General features: G+C 38.8%; 1 long non-coding RNA gene across 1 annotated transcript; it reads left to right on the forward strand.

The window, feature by feature from the left end:
• Positions 1-3,424: 3,424 nt before the first annotated feature.
• On the forward strand, positions 3,425-4,866 carry LOC137022826 (uncharacterized). The gene is made up of 3 exons (XR_010895444.1): positions 3,425-3,540; positions 3,847-3,962; positions 4,645-4,866. It is a non-coding gene; the product is annotated as an uncharacterized lncRNA (long non-coding RNA).
• Positions 4,867-23,549: the final 18,683 nt, after the last annotated feature.

The raw sequence follows: 23,549 nt of genomic DNA on the forward strand, positions 1-23,549 counted from the left end.
TATTGTGTTAAAAGCTAACATATACCGTAATAAAAGCTTGAGCAATTATCGCGATAGGGAAATTTGATACTGTCACATGCTTAGTATCTCTACAGTGAATACTTTCCAAATTAATTGCATTTATTCAAGTTTTAAATTTGATGTCTCTGTCTGAAACCCCAAACATTAGCAATTAAATCTTTTTGTTTGTTTTTTTTCCATTGAGGATATGTAATCAGAGTTTATATGTAGTTATATGTAGTTGGAATTCATAAATCATGAGCCATGTTAAATATGTTTTTTTAGATGTTTAGAACATTAAATATGGTGTCTATTCTGAATAAAATCTGTTGCTAATGCTGTATTCTCTTTCAGCCAGAGGTGACATGTGACACTGTGATGGTATTTTGTACATTGAGCTAATTTGCTAATGGAATGGCCGCTTTTTACTAGTCGCTAATGAATATTAATCACCGCAAGTTACGTGTGGCACGGTTAATTTGGATAGCTGTGCAAGGGCACCATTTTGTGTTTATGTGTCTTTATATGTGTGTCCAACCTGGTCTTCACCGACCACCCCCCACCACTGGCTCGCTGCCAGGCAGAAGCATTATTATGATCATCAGTCAGAGAGAGGGGCGGCTAAATGTCATTATTGCATGCTGCAAGTGCCTCTCGGGAATCTGAGGCTGCCCGTTTAATTTCTCTAACAGCCTGAGAAAATGTTTCTTTGCATCAGTACTCTGGTCCGTGGCAAAAAAAAAAAAATCTATCAGCCACCACGCAATTAACGACATAGATCATTTACATAGTCACACAGCTAATTTTCATAATGTTCCCTTTATTATCAGAGGAAGAAATTAACCCAGGAATTTATTTACATATCCACTGCAAACGGTAACAGTGCGCTAATTGGCTGTTAGATGATTAATAGGCTTACAGCAGATGCTAATGAATCATGCACTCACTGTTCTGAAGGTGCTCTTGCAGTGTGTTTGTGTTTTGGCAGCTTAATTAGTCTGATAATTATGTACTTGTTGCGTTTGCTTTCAAGCAAATACAATCAAACACTGAAAAGATTAAAGTGGATTGTATTAGTGAGAGCAAGTGTTAGCTCTAGCACTTAATGACCCCAGCTAGACAATCATAGATTTTTGTTGTTGCTTTAAGTTTGTACTTGAAAAATGAGTGATGATTTCTGGGTAAGGTAGATTTTTGAACCAAAAATAGACATGCACATGTTTTCAATGCTTGAATCTAAGGGAATATTGACAAATTGTAGCACGCAACTCAGTTTGACTGACAGTTTGAGACTTAATTAGGCAAATGAAACCATCTGGCATATAATTCAATGAAAACATCTGTTTCCATTTCTAATTCAATTTAATGGAATTTATTAGTGCAGAAGAGTTTTTTCCAACTTGTCAGATTTTTGAGGAAAATTGCTCTACTCTTTAGTAAACTATGAATGTTTACTTTATATGCAATGTGTGTGTGTATGTGTGTGTATATATATATATATATATATATATATATTTACACACACACACGCATTCTTTCATTTATCAAAAACAAAATAGTATAATACAAATGTGTATCTTTATCAATACGTCATACAATCAGTAATGATACTGACACAAAATTTGCTTAGTTTGAAACAAACATCACTGAAAATAATGATCAAAACAGAAATCAATTCAGTAAGTGAGTCAGATGTTGATTCAGTTCAGCGAAGAATCAATCATTTTGAACTATTCATTAATAAGAGTCATTCATTCAGGACTCTATAAGAGACATTGGTTTGTGAACTGGACTACACTGGTTTTGCATTGGTGTTTGATTCACTCATTTGTTTCTGAATTGAATTACACTATTAATTTTTGCATGCAGACAGAGGGGACTCAATAGAAATACAAAGTTCTGTCATAAAACTCTAGATGGGCAGGCTAATAGGTCCTTAAACTCAACCTGCTCGTAATTACATCATTCTCTATAGGGCACATCTGATTGGTTCCTGCTGTATCAGTAGCCAATGAGCTCACATGCTCAACCTTTAAATACTTAGTCAGCATTTGCCTTAGCAGTGCAGCACACTTTCAGAAACCCTCCACCTTCCCCAGCTCCACCAGTATAGATCTGCTACGGGTAATTCATGTATATTGTGCATAATTACAAGCAACTAACCCTAAACCAAACTTTTCCTAACCTGACCTTATAGTAAGTACATGTTGTTAATTGACATTACTCAGTACGTAAATGTATAATTACACTGTAACAAGGACACCTTAAAATAAAGTGTAACCATATTTTGTTTTTAGATATTTTAACCCAAATGATGAAGTTACACTCCTGATCCTCACATTATATCAGTGTGATTATACCATTAATGCTTGGATGAATTCTTGAATTATGTCTCTGTTTCATTACCCGAATGCATTTTGCATATTAACAGGCCTTAGAAACAAGCAGATCAAAAGAAACCCCCAGTGAAATTGTCTGGGTCTGCAGAGGTGCACTGCCCTGTAATTAAAAGAGTCCAGTAAGTCCATTGACTCTGCACAATATCCTATAATAAAACCCCCAAATCGGCTCTGGCTGGAGAACCATTAGGAAGCATTGCTTATGAATATTTGATGCAAATCCTCCTTTTTGTCTTGGACACAGCTTGAAGCGGGAATCGCATTGATCTGCTGTTATAATCACAGATTAAAAAGAGCTCTCCCCAAACCATTCCCTGATTAAAGGCCTGTTTACATGCCATGCTTGCACACCACTGCTGCTTTTTCATAGGCCTTGAACAGGCCCCCATAGGCTAAACTGTGCTGCTAAAACCGACTGAAACTAATGGGCCCCTCACTGGCTGCTGAGAGCAGGGTGTCTTTAAAGGCCGGAACACACCAAGCCGACGGCGACGAACTAGTGGCGACGAAAGCAGACTGCGGGGTCGGCTGGCGTCGGCTGGCGTCGGCAGCGTCTGGGTCCAAAGTTGCCCTGACACACCAAGCCGACGTTCGACAGCCGACGGCCAAATAGCACGTCCGTTCTGCGCCTGCGTGAGATGAAATGCCTTTCCATGCCAGCAGGTGGCAGTAGTTTGTGTTCGTTGCTATGGTTCGTTGCTAGGGAGACCGGAAGAGCTACAGGGATACAAAACATAAACAAAGGTGCATGAAAAACCAGTTCTCGCTCATCACATACGGATTCGTGTTATTTCAAAAATGTCCGACACGTTGCAAATGGCACTGGCTTTGTCAGCCCTTGGTCTTTTGCTTGTGGAAGAGGAAAAGAAGAAGCGGATGAGAAAAATACGGAGAAAGCGCACTAAATGGGTGAAACCATGGATACTCCAGAGACAGGCCCAAGGTGCTTTCCCGAACCTGTGTCGAGAGCTCGAGTTACAGGAAACTTGTGGTTTTAAAAATTTCGCTCGGCTTTTTCCCACTCAATTTCACATGTTAAAAGAACTTATTAGTCCAATCATACAGAGAACAAACACGAACTACCGGGATTGTATCTCCGTGGGGGAACGTCTGATGATTACACTACGGTTCTTGGCAACAGGTAAGGTTATTCGTTGTTTGAACATTTCATTAAAACACCTTTTCAGTTGTGTTTATTTTGGTGTATTATGAAGCATTATAAAAGTGAAAAGAATTTTATTATTTTGTATCCAGTTGTAGCCTACTTTAAAAAGACACAATGTATAAAACATTATTATGGTTGTTTGTAGCACAATGTCTTTAATAACTGATAAAAAAAATATTTGCTTTAATGTAGTGTAGTACAAATGCATTAAAAGTGTTAGATTTGACTCTGTAAAAGGTGTGGAAAATTAATAGTGGAGTTATGTGTTTGTAATCTTTGCAGGAGAAAGCTTCAAGAGCCTTTCTTACCAATTCCGGGTGGGAATGTCCACAATTCAGCAATTTGTTCCTGAAACCTGTGCAGCAATCTACCAAGTCTTAAAAGAGAAATACCTAAAGGTATACATGTATCTGTTTAATGTTTTTTGTTTTAGCCCAAAAATGAGCAATTTTTTTGATCTCTCAGATATTGTTTTAGGAGGCCTCTGATGTAGAAATTAAAGATTTTTCAGTTTTTTTACATTTTAATAAGGGTAATTTTAGGGTCTTATATTGTAGTAGATAAACTGAAAGAATAGACAGGATGGTAGACCATGTGTCGAGGGCAGAGATCTAAGTATTATCCATCAAATTATAATTTCAATGCAAATAAAATTCCACTACTACATTCAAACAATACAGTCTGGCTGGCCTATTATGCTCTCTACTTATCATACTAAAAGAACACATTCATCCCCCCAGAGCACTTACAGGTTCATATTCAAGACCATTCATACCTGTCCCTGAACAATGCAACAGGCATCTCCCCCAAATATCCAAAACATAAAGAGCCTAATGCTGACCTATAAACACTTCTTCAACCCAATAGCATTGTGAGGACGAACAATAGAACCCATTAACTATGTAAATGTGATCTTGAGAGAAAAAAACATTTGCAGGCATTTTTTTTTAAATTTTTGAAAGTGATGTTGTAATTCTGCAGAAGTGGGCTTTGCAGGGTTAATTCAAGAATGTCAAAATCACTGAGTTATTAATGGTCTGACGAGTTAAACTAATTTCTTTTAATTATATTGTTTTTTAGTGCCCAGACACAGTGGAAGAGTGGCAGCAAGTAGCCGTTGGATTCCAGAATCAGTGGCATTTCCCAAATTGCCTGGGTGCTCTGGATGGAAAGCACATTAACATTCGTCCCCCTCCAGGATCTGGATCTAAATTCTTCAACTACAAGCATACATTCTCAATAGTGCTTATGGCACTGGTAGACAGCAACTACAGATTTCTGTATGTTGATGTGGGCTGCAACGGGCGCATTTCAGATGGTGGAGTGTTTGGGGGATGCTCATTGCAGGATGCCTTGGAAAAAGAACATCCAACATTCCTGCACCTGCACCACTTCCTGAATCAGACCAGCTGGCCCCTTACTGCATTGTGGCTGATGAGGCATTCCCCTTAAAGGAATACCTCATGAAGCCATACCCGAACCGCAAGCTGTCTGTAGAGCAACGCATATTCAATTACAGACTTTCGCGAGCTCGAAGGGTGGTTGAAAATGCATTTGGCATCCTGGCAAATCGTTTTAGCGTCCTACTAACCACCATTAATATTCAAAGCACTGCCAAAGTGGAGGACATTGTTTTGTCTTGCTGTGCTCTGCACAACTTTCTGCGCAAAGAGTGCTGTGAAGTGTACATGGCAGGAATCGACCAGGAAGAACAAGATCATGACACTGTCCCTGGAAGATGGAGAGAAGACCCTGGCCTACAGCAGGCCTCTCTGCCACGCACAACCAACAGTACAACACACGCCAAACAGCTCAGGGATAAACTGTGCCAGTACTTTAATTCGGACACCGGTGCAGTGCCCTTTCAGTGGGGCAAAATATAAGCATGTAGCAAACTTGTTTCTTTCCCCCCTTGACCTTGGTTTATGTTTTATAACAATGGTGTGAATTTGCAAAATAAAGTTTATATTTTTACATCATTGTGTTTTGTGATTTTTTTTACATAAAGAACAGTGAAGTACCTTTTACACAAAGTCAGTGTTTTATTTTCAAATGTGCAAAAATAGCATTAAGGTAATTTACAGAAAAATATCAACAGTTGGTATTTAAAATAAATAAAATGTACAGAAATATAAACTTTGCATAAGTACTCTAATATAACGTACAACTAAGCGTGACATATTTACTAAATGCTACAATATCTGTTTACAATTTTGCTACATAAAAAATTACAAGTGTGTATACTGATTGGAAGATGCATCCAGTGCATGGTTGTGGCCCACTGAATATTTGAAAATGCAATTATCAACCTCATGCTGGAAATGTGGCAGTAGATGTGGTGGCAAATTCCGCATTCTGTGTTCAAGATTTTTGCAGTAAGCTGAGATGGCATCATTGGTGTTTTCCTGTGATGCCAACTTTTCCAGAGTTTTGCCGATGGTGCGCATCAAGTTTGTGGATTCCTCGCTGGAGGATTCGTCTTGCATCTTCCTGCGCTTCCCTGGAGGCTTTGGTTTTATGTTGGAGCTTTGCAAATGGTCCTTTCTCATGGCTGTGGACTCAGTTCCACAGATGGTGGATTCAGCCAAGGGTGTACTTGACCGTAGGTCAGCATCACTGAAGCTGGGGTCTTCATGGGTGCCAGTCCAGGTGTCACTGTTGGTACCATCTGAGGGTGAACAGGAATCACTATCAGCCGCAGGTTCCTTAAAAAACATAAGATACAAATGTGACAAGTTAATGTAATGGCTTGACTTAATATGCGGAGTTACTTGTGAATAGACTCTTTTAAAGAAGCACTTGCCATCTTACAAAAAGCAAAATGTTTATTTTATTCTGAAATTAAACAATAAATAAATAAATAAATATAAATATATTTGTTTATTTACCATGATCATTAGATTTGAAGTGCTCTCCTTCCTTTTTGTGTGAGGCTCTAGAAACTGCAGGCGGTTCAGGATCCATTGCTGCCTGCCAGTCTTCTGAGCTCCAGAACTTCCTGAGGGTCCTTGTTTCTTATAACGCATGTATTGGGTTCGCAATGAATCCCACCGCTTCTTGAGCTCTTTTTCTGAGGGACAAAGTAAAATTTTGTAAGCATTAAGTGTTATGGCTGCTTATTTTGTCACTTTAATGAGTATTTGTTATGCCAACAAATGTTACTTTTTGCTGTATTGTTAATTATATTATTAACAATTTGATTAACTTTAATATTATTATGAAATATGAGATGCTAGCACAGCACATATTAATTACTGTCTGTTTCCATAAACAAACTTAGTTTGGTACACACAAAACACTAAAATGGTTATATTAGTTTTACTATGGACTATTGAACAATTACAAACAAGCTTTCTCAATTGCCAAAAAAGGAAATCTTACCTGATATGACGAGTTTATTTTCGATCTCACGCCACAGTTCAGCTTTCAGCACACGGTTGACATAACATTTTTCCGTAATGTCATACAAACCCGGCCTTTCCTGGATCATGTTGATCAATTCGTCTTCACTTGCCTCGTTCCAGATAGCCATGTCTTTCACGTACCTAAGGTAAACAATGTGTGTTCCCTCTTGACTTCGTCGTTTACTTGCTTCGTCACTTCCGTTTTTCTTTTCTCATGCACTGGTTCGCTAGCTGAACAGCCAATCAGAATGATCATATGGCCCGACGGCCCGACGAGGTCCAACGCCGATTCAACATTTCGAATCGGCCGAAACAAAGCCGACGAGGACCAACTTCAGCCGACGGTGCAGAACACACCGAGGAAACTTAGTCGGCCGACGAAGAAAAACTGCCCGACGGCCGACCGTCGGCTTGGTGTGTTCCGGCCTTAAGATTTGTGTTTCAACTCGTTAGTTTCTAGATTTGGCCGGAGTCTACAAAATGTCCCTTATGAAATATTAAATTCAGCAAATCCTCTAGGAACTCGGCTAAAAAGGGGAGTTATATCACGTTGTCTTTGTGGATCATTTCATCGCAGTGTTCTCTGACCAGAAAATGGTCATTCAAACCTTAAAGACTTAATGGAAAATAAGAAATAAGGCACCGATAAGTGTGTTTTTTCTTAACCTACTTTTCAGCAACCATTAAGATGTTCTCTGTAATCCACTTGACTTCATGATGTGTTTTTTTTTTTTACTGCATTAGCTGGTTTTGCCCCAAAGACAAACTGTGGACATTTAATGTTTCTGTTCTCTCATTCCCTGGTGTCATGGGACTGTTTAAACAATGCACAATGCTCTTGTATTACTCTCAAACAATAACATCCTGCATTTATTATTAATGAAATAGACCAAGGCTGTTTCTCAATATGCGTTCTTCAGCGATCTTGCGTCCTTGTGTTCTTGCTTTACGTTACGAAGTTCATTCCAATACTCAAGAACGCAAGAACGGAGGATGCATGAAAGTACCAGGATGTGTTCTTGATATCGAGGATGCATCGAATGCAAACTTGAGGGAATCGAACCGTTAAAAATCCCAGAAGACGCTGCGGCGGTCGACGTACGGAAGCCTGTAAGATTTGAAGTTCTCGTGAGATTCCAGCCAGTGCCCAAGGAAGTCGACCGGAAGTTGAAGTCGGCCGCGTGCTGCCATCTTGTAGCAGAACTTCACTTGCGTTAGCATCCCCATTGACTCCCATTCATTTTGGCGTCACTTTGACAGTGAATAACTTTACATCTGAGGCGTTTAAAGACTCCATTTGTCCATTATTTATTTCCAAAGATACACGACAATGTATAAAGGGCTCCATTACCTTCTATGTTACATTATGGCCCCGTAGAAACAGTTTTTGTAAAAATAAGCTAACGATTGCGTCATAACCACTCGACTCTCTGTCGCGCAGTAGAGAAATTACCGTACAGACAGGAGGAGAAGCTCGCAGACAATCGGGGAGATTATCTTAATATGGCGTACTGGCGTTACATTTTAAAATACTATACAAACTAATTAATCAGAATACTTACTCCTGCTCACTCACGCCAAAGAACTCCCCGCTCAAGCTCGCCGTCTCTGCAAGATTAACGATGGCAGATTTCACGCACAGCTACTAGAAGATTTACATCTGTCAGACAGGTTGCGGACGTCATCAAGCTTAGTGTGAGTCTGCGCGTCAGAAACGGAAGTACTAAAAATCGCTAAAAATGGGCTTCACTTGACTCAGTTGAGTTCCAATGGGGTCGCTGTGTCCATTTCTTTTACTGTCTATGATTCCAGCTACAAGCTCGCAAATACGTGACGGTTCGTGAAAGTAAACCGTTTGTTTTGCTTAATTTTAATAAAATGATAACCTGAAGAAAGCCAGTATTTTTATTGACATATAAAAAATAATCTTAACATTGACAAAGCATAACAGCCAAAGGCTACTCATTTCATAAATACACGCGGTGAATTAAAAAGATAATTATATGAAAACAATGTCTATAATTATATGAAATATTTTTTTTTTTGAACAGGTTATGACATTTGTTTGTGATGTTATATTGTATTTACTGTGCATTAGCCACTTATAATATGCTGGGACGGTCAGTTGGTCAGTTGAGCAACAAGATCGCAGCACATCTCAATTCGCAAATGATGCGTTCTGTCCTCGCGTCCTTCCGAGATCGTTCTTTCAAGGTCGCATGGCAAGACCGGACTCCACGAGAACGCAAGTCCGTTCTCTGCGTTCTTGGAATTGAGAAACTGCTCAAGTTCTATACAAAACACAAGTCCATCCTAATTAGACCAAACTACACCAAAACGAAACCCTTTTGCATTATGCCTATACTTTGCAAACAGGAGGCACAAAAGCCTACCTCCTATATAGCCTACACCTGAGCATAATGATACAACAAAGACTTTGAGTGTACTCACCATTAATATAGTTGAAGGCAGCAGGTCTCTGAGTGATACAAGCAAAGTCCCTTTAAGACAAGTCATTTCACTCGGTGGCCATCTTTGAAACGCCTCTCGGGCATCCTGGGCATCATGCAATCTCTTTGAATGGGGAAACATCAAATTCTCCAAAACTGTTTGCCAACCTACGATTAAATTTCATATTTGAAATCACCAATGAAATCTAACAACAACCGGCTCATGCGCAGACCTAAATGCGCGTCTCTTTGGAGGCGTGCGTCTGACTGTTTCTATAGAAACCGGTGATTCTAACGGCCGCTGAAGTGACGCGATGACTTTACCAGTCGGCAATTGGCTCTTATTTATAAGGCGGGACTTATTCCACCATATTGCGCGTTACATTTTCTCCCATTCAAAACAATAGAGGGTATGCATCGACGTCACTTTCCCGCCGAAAGCACACTCCCTCAGCTGGACTGAGTGGCAAAAGAACCTGCTGCGTGACTGGATTTGATAGGGGAAACTGCGAAAACACAAGTAAACTAACGAATTACACTAAAGGTAGGGCTCAAAAGTGTTCCTTACAACTTGTCAAATAAACCTAATCCATGGATATTGACATGCAGCCAGGAGTCTTGTTTCCTGACATTTATATGTGCCTGATTTGACGCCGGGGAAATACATAAAGCAAATCCAACTGTGAACGCTTTATATAACTACAATATAGGTAGGTTTTCACGTAATCACTTATATCAATGTTATATCGTCATATTGTCCAGCCCTAAAACAAAACATATAGTTTTATAGTATAGTCTTTGTCAGTGTTGTATATTTAAAAACACAGTTATGCAGAATATAAGTAAATATTTAATTAATGAATTGTCAACATAATATATAACAATACAATATATACGGTATGATTTTACCTCAAAATCCAACAATTTGACACAAAATGATAACTGCAGTCAAGCTGTTTCTGTGAATTGCAGTAATCCATTTGCTTTTTTTTCTGTAGATTTCGCAAGGTTTTAAACATATACCTCAGGTTTTGTGTCAAAGCTATTTATAACGTCAGTCGCAAAGCTCTTTTCCGTTTTGGATGTGTTTTGTGTGTTTTTCGCGACATTCACGCTGAAAACCAATGCGGCAGCGGCAGCTCAGTCTTTTGCCACTCAGCGGCGTGACCGCAGTCGTAACGGTCGACGGTGACGTCACGTGCATACCCTGTATACGAGTGACACGTCTTGTGTTATTCTATAGTCTTTGATACAAGTAGTAATTTATAATTATAGCCTAATTATGTTTCAAGTTCTGTTTTGTGTAATAATGTGTAACTATGAATTTTCTGATCATAGGCAGAGGGTAAACCAACTCCAGGGTAAGGAGATGCGATTCCCATTTAAAAACACATTTAAATAGATTTCCTTGAAATAGCTTTAAGTTACTTGCCACTGCGCTACCTACATATCCCAACATAAACATTGCTGATAAATTATTTGTTAATAAAGCGTCTACATTCACAAACCACTGTTAATTTTAACATATTACGTACGAAGGATTTGGCAGAAAGCATGCACTCGCTTTATAATCACTAAAAATCTCACTCATCTTAGTTCATCGCGATCTCAAGAAGTTCTGTAACAATAAATTTAACTGTCTGCACAATGGATCTCTTCTTTACATAAGTGTTTGTTATATAATGAGGGGATATTTGCCAGAAAGCAGAAATTACTGCTCAAAACGCCAGTGTTTTTGTTCAGTGCTAACTTAAACACCTCTGATTGGTCATTGCGTTCAAGAAATCAGCAGATAGGTTTGTGATTGGTTACATTGCTCAATGCTGCAAAAACACGTTGTAAAGCCTTGTCGTTCTTCAGAGCGCAAACACGGATACACACTGGATCATTTCCCAAATACACTACTGTGCAAAAGTCAGTAGGCACGTCAGTATTTCACCCCCCACCCCCCACAAAAAAAAAAAAACACTCTTCACAGTACCGTATCTTTGCAGGTCGGTTTCTTCAAGCGTCTTGGAGACACGGCCACAGTTCTTCTGGATTTAGTTTGTCTCCGTTTCATTTGTTTCTTCATGTAATCACAGACAGACTTAATGATGGTGAGATCAAATCTCCATGTGGAGCACCGGCCGTTGCCAGATTTTGTGCATTCAAAAATCTCACTGGATTATTACAATTGATGAAATGTAAACTGTTTGGAAATGTTTACATTTCCACACAGAGATCTGATCTCACCATCATTGAGTCTGTCTGCGATTACATGAAGAAACAGATGAAACTGAGACAAACTAAATCCAGAAGAACTGTGGCCGTGTCTCCAAGACGCTTGAAGAAACCGACCTGCAAATATACGGTACTGTGAAGAGTTTTAGGCATTTGTGTAAAAATGCTGTAAAGTGAGGATGCTTTCAAAAACACTGTCATAAATAGATTTTATTTATCAATTAACTTTTATTAACTAAATCAAATCAATATTTGGTGTGATTACCCTTTGTGTTTAAAACAGCTTTTGTCCAGGTACAATTGCGCATTGTTTTTCAGGTAGCTTTGCAGGAAGGTTTCTTCAAGCGTCTTGGAGACACGGCCAAAGTTCTTCTGGATTTAGTTTGTCTCAGTTTCATTTGTTTCTTCATGTAATCAGAGACGGCAGAGCTAAATATGTGAATGGCCAAATCCACATAAATAAGGTTTTTGCTCTCAATTGTACGTTTGCTGAAAGACAAAAAAAAGCACCATAAAAGTGGTCCACATAAGTCGTGCTATGTTCAAAGTATTATGGAGCCATACAATAGCTTTTTAAAGATGTTATTCACTGAAAATTTTGACCTTGTCCTTGATGTGAGTATTCTGTTATGTATTGGTGATACTTTAATGGTGCTTTTACATCCTTTTTGTGGAATTTCACAGTTGAGGTGATCACTATAATTTTCTGCAACACATTGTTCCTCTACATATTTTTCTTCAGCGCAAATGTAATTCAGCAATTTGATATTGAAGCTAAATAGAGAGTGATGTAGATTTATCTAGCTTCTCGTTTCACAGTGTCGCTGTCTCTAGAAAGATGGATGGCAGCAGGTTGAGGGGCCCTTAGCAGTGTTCAGCGTGTCTGCCATCAGATTACAGGCTTCTGGGAGCCCAGTGCTCCCCATGTTCACGTCAAGAAGGGGCTTGAAGCATAGCAATTATGGAGAAATCACATAACGTATGGTGCGACTCTTACCTTCACTTGTCATCCTGACCGCGTCTCATTTGCACAGCCTCTCGTCTCAAGTGGCAATGAAAAATTGCTATAATATAAAAGATTACATAATAAGCTATTTGCATCTCCCCAAGTGTATGTGTGAGGCTCCCTTAAGCATAGCGTAGTGCAGCCGAGCTCTTGTTCCAGCTTGGGAGCTGCTTCATGTCTAGAGCAGAGACAGAATGGGGCTGCGGGTCAAAAGATCAGCAATCAAATCAGTGTAGTGTTGGGTTGTGGAGAGTACTTGAGTGACAGCTGTCAGAGGGTGCATCCAGAATTGCGCATTATAAACTCTCTGCCTTCCTGGATGAGCTCTTGTGGTGACGCATGCGATAGTGACCTCAAAATAAGGGCAAGTTGATGAGAGGGTTTGGGACAAGTGAATTAGCATAGCTCAGGATGCGTGTCTGAGGCAGCTCTGTGGAGATTCGTGCACACTTGAGTTGGCCGATTCACACACTGTCCTTCTAACCTTCACTTGGCTATACGATCAGTGCACGTTTAACGCTTGCCTGAGTTTTAAGCCACGCCGAAAATGCCCGAGAATTAAAGTGCCGCTTTCGTTAGTGCTTGAGCATGTTCTGCCTTTGGGGACGGTCCAGCTTTGTAAGATCTGATTTCCCAGCTTGTCAACATTGATTATGCACTGTGTTTGAGGAAACACAGTTTTCCCCCATTCTGTTTTATAGGGCTTGTGGGAGCAGTGCTCTCTCTTTGAAACAGATGACTCTGAAACAGTAGGTCAGAACACGGCCTTCTGATAAATGGTTCTTAGATTTAAAGGGTTAGTTCACCCAAAAATGAAAATTATGTCATATTTTACTCACCCTCATGTCGTTCTATACGCGTAAGACCTTTGTTCACCTTTGGAACACAAATTAAGATATTTTTGATGAAATCTGATGGCTTAGTGAGGCCTCTATTGCCAGCAACCCTAAAAACATATTTAAAAAAAACGTTCATGTGACTACAGTGGTTCTACATTAATATTATAAAGCAACGAGAATACTTTTTGTGCGCCCAAAAAACTAAATAACGACTTTTCAACAATATCTAGTGATGGATGATTTCAAAACACTGCTTCATGAAACTTAACGAATCTTTTGTTTTCGAATCAGTGGTTCGGATCGCGCGTCAAACTGCTGAAATCACGTGACTTTGGTGCTCCGAACCGCTTTTAAGATTCGAAGCAGTGTTTTGAAATCGCCCATCACTAGATATAATTGAAAAGTCGTTATTTTGTTTTTTGGCACACAAAAAGTATTCTCGTTGCTTTATTATATTAAGGTAGTACCACTGTACTTACATGAACTGTTTTAAATATGTTTTTAGTACCTTTCTGGGCACTGAAAGTGAAAATTAACTTGCTGGCAATAGAGGCCTCGCTGAGCCATCGGATTTCATCAAAAATATCTTAATTTGTGTTCTGAAGATGAGCAAAGGCCTTACAGGTGTAGAACGACATGAGGGTGTGTAATAACTGACAGAATTTGCATTTTTGGGTGAACTAACCCTTTAATGATGAAAGAATAAGCAAAGATCTATTGTAGTTTATTAATTTGAGATTATTTTGGGTTTACCTATTTTGGTTTATAGCTGGTTTACTTATTTCTAAAAACTTGAAATTTTCTAAAAATGTTTTTTGTTAGTTAATGCATCTTTTTGTGTCTAAATAGGCCTACACTGAAAAAAGTGGGTTTTTGCTGGATTTTGTTCAGTGTTACCATCCTCTTCCCATGAGAATACATCACATTTAGTAACTTTTTGTCTTGTGGTGAGTTTGTTTCTGTTACTCAAAATGTTCAGTTTGTTGATTATTACTCTAGTCATCATTAATTTAGTCTTTAGGTCTGTGTGTAGCAAGTCAAAGATATTTAATGTGTTTATTGGTTCATGAGCGTTTATGTGATGTTGTCATTTATTAATAGAAAGAAATAAACACTTTGTTCACCATGTGTTTTTCTTGTATAACACACATCATATTGAGAATTAAAGCCAAGTGGAATAATAGATGCAGCTTAGCTTGCAACTAAATATGCAATTGATACAATAATGGCAAATTTTAAGTCATGGAAACTTGACATTTAAAGTTCAGTGAATTGCCTCCTCACTTTTCCCTTCACCTAGCTCAGAATTCTTAAATTTAATAAATCCGAATGACATAAAATATTAACCCGGTTGGAAGTGCTGGCTGATGATGAACAGGTGTGGGTAGCAAAGTTCTGCCCCACTCATAACAGTGTCTGTCAGTTAGCACTCAAACGCAGCTGGTTCTTTCAAGCTTGTTTACAGTACTGGATGGAAACATCCCTATGCTGCCAATCAAAATGATGGTGATGTCATTATAGCTGCTGTGAGGGAGCCAGTGCTGTATGAAGTGGGCCTGACCTTGTGGACAACAGTAGCCTTGAGAAAGATGGGAAGCTTGTTAAATAGATAATAATCAGGAACAGAACCAGCAATGCCAGATGCAGACTCCTGTTTCTGTATATTGACAAATGGCTACTGTGTGAGAAATGACACAGAAAAATAAAAAGAAACATATTTTGTGACTAAGCAGGAAATGTGTCTTTCTTTAAATACATAAACAATTTTCATTTACAAATGCCACTGTAAAAAATGAGTCAGCCACGATTAATTTATTCTGTGTGCAAAAGTTTTTAGAGAGAGAGGAAAAAGTAGTGTTTAGCTGGTCGTGTAATGTCAACACAGTGGCCCTTATGGGAAAACACATTCTCATCTCATGTGAACTGTAAAAGACGTTTTAAGGAGGGGAAACGTGTTGTGTAAAGGGATAGTTTCTAAAATAAAATTCTGTCATTTACTCGCCCTTGTTGTTTCAAACCTCTATGACTTTCTGTCTTCTGTGAAGCATAACAGAAAATATTTTAAAGGGGTCATGAACTGCGTTGTTTTATAATGTTTTCTGGGGAGAACTTATAATATTAGTATGCATTTTTCATCAAAAATTGTCATAATTTAGAAATAAAAGACATTTTTCCTACCCTGATTTTAGCCCTCTGATTTGAACGCTCTGTTTTAAGGGGCATGTCTGCTGTGAGACTTCAGTGTAAACGCCCACCGCTGTGATTGGCTAACATCTTTCCATTTGAAATAACTAAGTATTACTCTCTCGAAAACTTTTAGCATGTTTTTACTATTACAGCTCTCAAGGTTAACTAATCGTGAAAAGTGTTGATTACATTTAGATCTATGGCATTATTGGCATGAAAGGTTGCAGGGATGAACACTGTAGCCAATCAGACATGTTGTTGAGTGCATGAAAGCAATGATCTAGTCATTGCAACTAAATTCCTGCACACTAATGAATGCTTTCATTTTTGAGTTTTGGCTTGAGTCCAGAAACTCAGTCACCGATAAACTTGCAATGTTTGATTGACAGCTCCAGCGATTGCAAAGAGAGCGTTCTTTGATCACTTTCTATATATAATTTAATCACCATTTAAATAACAGATTATTTTCATCCTACTAAGAGAAACAATGTGAAGCTGGTTTGATTTACTGACACATAGGCATAGAACATCTGACTGTACATGAATCATTACATATCAGATCAGGCATTAGAATTAACACAGTTGTCGCATTACTGTTGCATCCATATTGTAAAAGTCTGTTTTCAAAGCCTGCGCCGAAATGCCATTCATTTACCAAAGAATCCACAGTAAAAATGTACCGAATACAAATAAATAAAGCTCAACTGAGACTTTCACATTGTTGAAAATATATAACCATATTCCTAGCATTAGGAACTTTTGAAAGGTAATGTTATTTTTAGCCCTGTATTGCTCTTCTCTCCTCGTCATATCACTAACACACCTGTGGGTGGGGACGGCGTTGATTTCTTATGTGGAGGCGGCGTTTCCACATTCCAGGATCAGTCGTTCGCTGGGCCTGGTGTCAATAAAAGCTTTTATTGGACTAACAAAGAGGTTTTCTGTTCTGAAACTTACAAGATATTCTTATAGTACAATGACATCATTGCTTTTATATTAAAAGCTCAAGGAAAAGTTAATTTCTCAATTCAAGAAATGTCTCTTTTTTTATTTGTCCATAAAATGAAAGTCAGTAGTCACCAAAATATCATCTTTTGTGTTCTGCAGAAGAAAGAAATGCATACAGGTTTAAAATGACATGAAGGTGAGTAAATGATTACAGAATTGTAATTTTTTGAAACTATCCCTTTAAGTGTACGAATATTTTTGGGGGGCATCTGCATCTGTGTCATTTGAGCTGAAACATAATAGCCACATACAACCTAATAGTTTCTAATTGGATGATAGTGATAATGCATTATGGGTCAGCTTAAACACCTGAACTGAGCTCTGGTGTGATCACAATCATCCTGTTACATTATGACTGATTTCAGCACGGGTTGAGGTACCAATCAATGGAGAGAGAGAGAGTCAGGGGCCCCTCTTGCACTCTGACTCTGTTGAATACTGATTGTCTGTCTGCCTGCCTCTGCCACTGAGCCATAGAATTGCTCTCTTCTCATTCTCCAGCACTTGTGCCTTCCCTGGCTGATGGACAGCCGATTCATAAGACGTTCCCACTGAAGAGTAACATTTCTCATTTTGCATCTGATTCCTCCCTAACAAGGCGATTGCGCCGTTGCATTCGAATGCGGAGATAATGAAAAATGTTATGAATATTTCAACGGCGTGACAAAAGAGAAGTTTGTTCGATGGCTCTGTCCTCTGATCAATCCCCACCAGACCAAACAGGCTTAATATGAGAGAACAAGCGATCCGACTTATCTGTGATGTGAATGTATAATGTTAGGTTTTTTAATAACTGCAGAGTGGCCTCAGGGCCTGTCTGCAAAATGGCTGCTTCACTTTGGTATTTGTGCATTTCATTTCTGTTGAATCATTAATGTTTCTCTAGGCTAACAGCTCCTCTGGCAGCAACAGTGGGATCGAAGAGAGGCTGAACTAAATGCCTGCATTGAGCGGTACTCCATCAAAGGCATCAAGCCTTTTTATTTATTGGATAAATGCATGTGTTCTTTTCTCATGTGTTTTCCTTCTTCTGTATACCTCATTCGTTCAGCCCAGGTGAGGACAGACAGAACATGCCCCTTGTGACCTTTGACCTCAACCTTGTACTTATGTTCTGTCATGCAAGTAGGCATCTAATATTCAAGATGAATATGCACTTTAATGGATGTGAATAACAATCATGGCCAACAAGATCTGTGCTCACTATGATCAAAAATAGTGTTTGTACAGAGGCATTTACTTTCATAGAATTAATTATAAATGGATAATTGGATCAGTGTGCCTGGCAGAGACTGTCAAGGATACTGAGAAAGCATCTTAATAGCAATCTTTCTCTTACCACTGAGTTACGCTTTTAAAAGACAAGGTGCTGGTCTGGAGGTTAACATAATTAAGGTCCAATTCTCTCTTTCACATCTTACAATGATAGTAATTAATCTTGTACATCTCAGACTGAATTGCCAAAGTGGTGTGTAAGAATGCTGAATTACTGCTTTTTCATGTCGCCTTCAGACTCAAAAGTCTTGCCGTATCGAGCATTGCCGTTTAAGATAATGGGCGCTGTAGCTTTGAAAGGGATAGTTTATTCCAAGATTTCTGTCATTTATTCACTCTCATGCTGTTCCAAACTTTTTTGACTTTCTTTTTTTCTGTGGAGCACAAAAGAAGATATAAAATGTCTCATTGTTTTGGACCCCATCGACTTTCATTGTACTATGCTTTTAAAAGGATTAGTTCATCCAAAAATGAAAATTATCCTATGATTGATCTTCTTTCAGATGAACACAATCGGAGATATATTTAAAAATATCCTTGCTCTGCCAAGCTTTATAATGGTAGTGAACGGGGGGCATGTTTTGAAGCCCCCCCAAAATGCATCCATCCATCATAAATAAAATCCATACGGCTCCAGGGGGATAATAAAGGCCTTCTGAAGCGAAGTGATGGGTTTTTGTAAGAAAAATATACATATTTAAAACTTTATAAATTAAAATAACTAGATTCCGGTCCAGAAGACCGTACGCATACTTGCGCCAAATGAGTTACCCCTGAAGCAATGTATGACGTGTGTCAGGTCAGGGGTTACCCTTCTGCCGCAAATCGATGTGTACAGCCGTCTGCCAGAAGCTAGTTATTATAGCTAAAAGTTTTAAATATGTATATTTTTCTTACAAAAACCCATCACTTCACTTCAGAAGGCCTTTATTAAACCCCTGGAGCCGTCTGGATTATATTTATGATGGATGCATTTTTTTGAGCTTCAAAACACGCCCCCCACTCATTACCACTATAAAGCTTGGGAGAGCCAGGATATTTTTAAATGTATCTCCGATTGTGTTTGTCTAAAAGAAGATAGTCATATACACCTAGGGTGGCTTGAGGGTGAGTAAAACATGGGATAATTTTCATTTTTGCGTGAACTATCCCTTTAAGGAATTTAAATCAAGGGCCATTTGTTTGAAAATTGTGGTGAATTCATGATTATGCATTGTTGGTTGTCGAGCACTGCAGGGAGAGCAGTTTATGTGCAAACTATAGAACATTTGAATGTAAACGGTGATGTACTTTACCCATCTAAAGCCCTGATTTACATTGCATCCTAAGCAGCCTTTGTGAGCCCAGTGAGGTGTGAAGAGATGTAATGAAACAGAGCCTCTGTTTATGAGGGGAACATTCATATTCATTAGCAGTCAGTCATTAGCATACGATGCCTGTGACGAAGCCTGATGCATGTTTTATGAGCACGGTTAATGGTACATTGACAGCGCAATAAAAACGAGGGAAAGTGTGTGTGTGAGAGAGAGACGCTTCCCCAGGAAAGCCACAGGGCGCTGGGCGGGTTATTGATTCTCCCCTGTGTCCTATTGATCTCTGATGTTTTCATCTCACAAAGGCCCTGCTAAGCTGCCGTGTATCTGAGAGACACACTGACAGCGCAGCCCATTGACTCTGGCTATCAATAGCCGGGGAGCTGGATATCATTAAATCCTCATCATTGTGTTTTTATCCTCCACACACCACTGACTGCCTCTGGTGACCTCCAAATGAAGCTGCATGTTGCATGGGTCGACACCGCCTGGCACAGAGGGCATTCCGGTGCATGGCACCTCAATTAAAGCCGACTCTTCTGACATGGTAATCGTGGCAGTATGCAGTTTTCACAACTTTGTACATGAACATAAATTAAAATTGTATTCACCAACAGTGAATTAGTAAAGGCCCCAATATACTTTTTTTATACTTGTTTTTCGTCATTTCGAACAAAACCAGGCCAAAACAAATTTCGGTTTGTGTTTGTTTCGGGACTTTCTGGCTGGAGTTTCGGGTTCTTTTCAGGACTTTCTGGCTGGTAAACACCTTCAAACTACCATCTAATGATCCATGGCGATAATGTAATGGATAGGTGTGGCTCTGAGGCTCCGCCTTCTTTGACGTGGAAATCTTTCTTCTTTTCAGTCCCTCGAGTAAAAAAGTGTTTGTGAGTAAAAACATGAACACACTTCATAGAACTGCTTCATAGAAGGAAATATAATTGTAATTCTAATTGAAAGAGACACTGACACTGTTTTTTAAATGTTTAATACGGTAAAGCTGCTTGCTTTTTGTCAATTGTATAAAGTGGTATATAAATAAACATGGCATGACTTTACTGGAGTGTCGAATTGCAGAGCTCGTGAAAACATCCACATCGCTATGATCAGATGCTTTCTTTACAACTGTCTTCTCATCACTGTCATTTTGTTGTGTTTATTTTGTTATTGACAGGAAAGCATACAACACATATTTACATATTCTATAGATCTATACAGGTGGATCTGGGGAAGGAGGAGGGTTTCTGAAAGCGCGCTGCACTACTAAGGCAAATTAAGGCATTAATATGTACGCCCCCAATATTTGCATATACCAGCCATGTTCAAGGCATTACACAAGGGCAGCCGGTATTAACGTCTGGATCTGCGCACAGCTGAATCATCAGACTAGGTAAGCAAGCAAGAACAACAGCGAAAAATGGCAGATGGAGCAATAATAACTGACATGATCCATGATATTTTTAGTGACATTTGTGAATTGTCTTTCTAAATGTTTCGTTAGCATGTTGCTAATGTACTGTTAAATGTGGTTAAAGTTACCATCGTTTCTTGCTGTATTTACGGAGACATTCATTTCAATGGACATTTCATTTTTATACACTTGCAGTCTATATAATTCTTTATAAATCTCTCCAACAGTGTGTAATGTTAGCTTTAGCCATGAAGCACAGCCTCAAACTCATTCAGAATCAAATGTAAACATCCAAATAAATACCATACTCACATGATCCGACGCATGCAAGACGAACATCTTGTAAAGATCCATTTGAGGATTATATTAGCTGTGTGAACTTTGTAAATGCACTGTATTATAGTCGAGAGCTCGGGGGGGCAGGAAGCGCACGATTTAAAGGGGCCGCAGCCTGAATCAGTGCATAGTTAATGATGCCCCAAAATAGGCAGTTAAAAAAATTTATTAAAAAAAATCTATGGGGTATTTTGACCTGAAACTTCACAGACACATTCAGAGGCACCTTAGACTTATATTACATCTTGTAAAAACTGGTTCTAGGGCACCTTTAAAGCATTAACATCATACATCTTTTACCTTATATATGAAGGTAATAATGTTTTTTTTCTCTGTTTTTAGGACAAACACCTAATTTTCTTAAAAATAAGTAAATAAATAAATCAAAGTTTTCTTTACAATGACATAAAAATCTTTTGCTCTTGCTAGCAGCATAATTGTTACAATTTTAACCACAATTTATAAGTCTAGACTGCATGAGTTACTAATAACGAGTTATTAAAATGCAGACTATTCTATAATTTGAAGTTGATAGGCACATTCCTATTGCATAATGCATGCAGCGAAAGATCAAAGGGAAGTCATGTGTGAGACATGGTGAGATTGTCTCCTGTTGCTAACAACCCCCGTGTAATGGTTTCTGTTGCTGTTAATGGAGGTTTTGCTCTCCTGCACTCCCCTGGCTGTATACCTGGGGGGTTGAGAGGAGGAGGACTAGCACCTGATGAGCAAGAGGCCCTCCCTTTTCTCTCCGGAGAGCACGAAGAGACTAGTCATCATGGAGCAATTCTTACAGGGACAAGACACGTTGCCCCTTTATCACGCCTCGTGGGGAAGGAGGGGTGACAGCGGGGGCAAGGACGGATGTTGCAGGGATCAATAGAGCTGGAGGGGGTTTGGAGGAAGTGCTGGGATGGCAAGGACAGGTGTGGGGGTTTGTTCTAATGCCATGCTCCATTAGAGACTGGAGACTCTAGTGACTCATGAGCAGACAGCCTGATAAACAGCCTTGGGTTCTGATAATAGTCTGTCTGATCAATAGCCTGTCCTCCCTCTCTGTTCCCTGGGGGGGAGGCATGGGAGTGGGGCGGGACTGGCTGGTGACCCTGGGGTCAGAGGTCATGGGTGCTTAAGGAGTGGAGGTGAGAGGGAGGAGTCAGTCATAAACATCACTCCAGGCCTGTTTCTCATCACACCACAGCTCTGATCTCATGTTTTCTTAATATCTCTGTGTCTTTTCTATCTCCTTCTCTCTCCACGCAATCATCTGTCCTTGTTATTATTGCCTCACCCCTTTCAGCTTATTGATCATGTGATGAAGAATCTTCTAGAGGAGGAGGAAGAGTCATCGTGGCTCCACTGATCTAATGGTTTTCATTTCGCCACTGTGGATCTATGGCGGAGGAAGTTATTGATGGATAATCTCAGCTCCTCAGTCACTCCATCCATTTAGTTTATTTCCAGTGCAGTTGTTGGTCTGTTGTGTTCTAGTGTAAACTCACCCCAGCCCAAACCCCTGATACTGGCTTAAAACCTATATATTATTATTTTATGAAATTATCTGTGGTATTGGGTGTGTGAAGGAGAGACCATGTATCATATCAGGGCTCAACTATAAGAATTTATAAATATATTTATAAATGGTTCACTCTAAAAAAAAAATGTGTTGGCTCTACAAAAAAAATTAACGCAACAGTTTGCATCAATTTGTTTGAGTTATGACAACTTTGGGTTAAATTATGTTCAACCAACAAGCTACACTGAGTTAGATGAACTTAATAATTTGTAGCATAAACACAAAGTTGTAGCCCTGGAACCAATTAATCGTATCTATTTTAGTTCAAATCAACAGCTATCATAGCACATGGTAACATAACTTATTTAACATACTTAATGAAAACTAAGATATTACTTGTCACTTATAGAATCAATAGTGTTTACCTTCCAGTACTCTTCAGCACAATGGTAACCACAAAAATTACAGAAACACTTTTAAATGTCAAACATAACAGCATTAAACATCAACAGGTCTTTCCTTTCACTAAAAACAAATAAATTAACACTTAATTTCAACATTTATTCTCCTTATCCAGTTCTATGCAAAGCATGCTGGGAACTAGAAATCCACTGAAGTTATCAAGTCAATTTCAATATGTTACTACAACTTAATTTCTTTTAAAAAGCCAAACAACACAGAAATTTTAGTTTAAATTACACACAATAATAAGTTGATGTAACAATCAACATTATGATGTCAACAAAACTAACCAAAATAATGTTTTCAACTTTAATTAAAACAATAAATAAAAATTTTTAACTCGTAAACATGCATTTATTTAAGTTGTGGTAACAGGTCCCCTGAATTACTTAGTTCTTTTATAAGGGCTGGTAGTTGTTTTACATTTTCACTAGCCCCACCACAAAAGAATGATCAATAATTTTATTTTTAGCAATGCATTTGCAAGAAATATATATATATATATTTATTTATTAAATATTAAGTTTTCTAACATTTCTGCATTTTTCTTTA

Source organism: Chanodichthys erythropterus, chromosome 7 (genome assembly GCF_024489055.1).
Source record: "Chanodichthys erythropterus isolate Z2021 chromosome 7, ASM2448905v1, whole genome shotgun sequence".
Lineage (NCBI taxonomy): Eukaryota > Metazoa > Chordata > Actinopteri > Cypriniformes > Xenocyprididae > Chanodichthys > Chanodichthys erythropterus.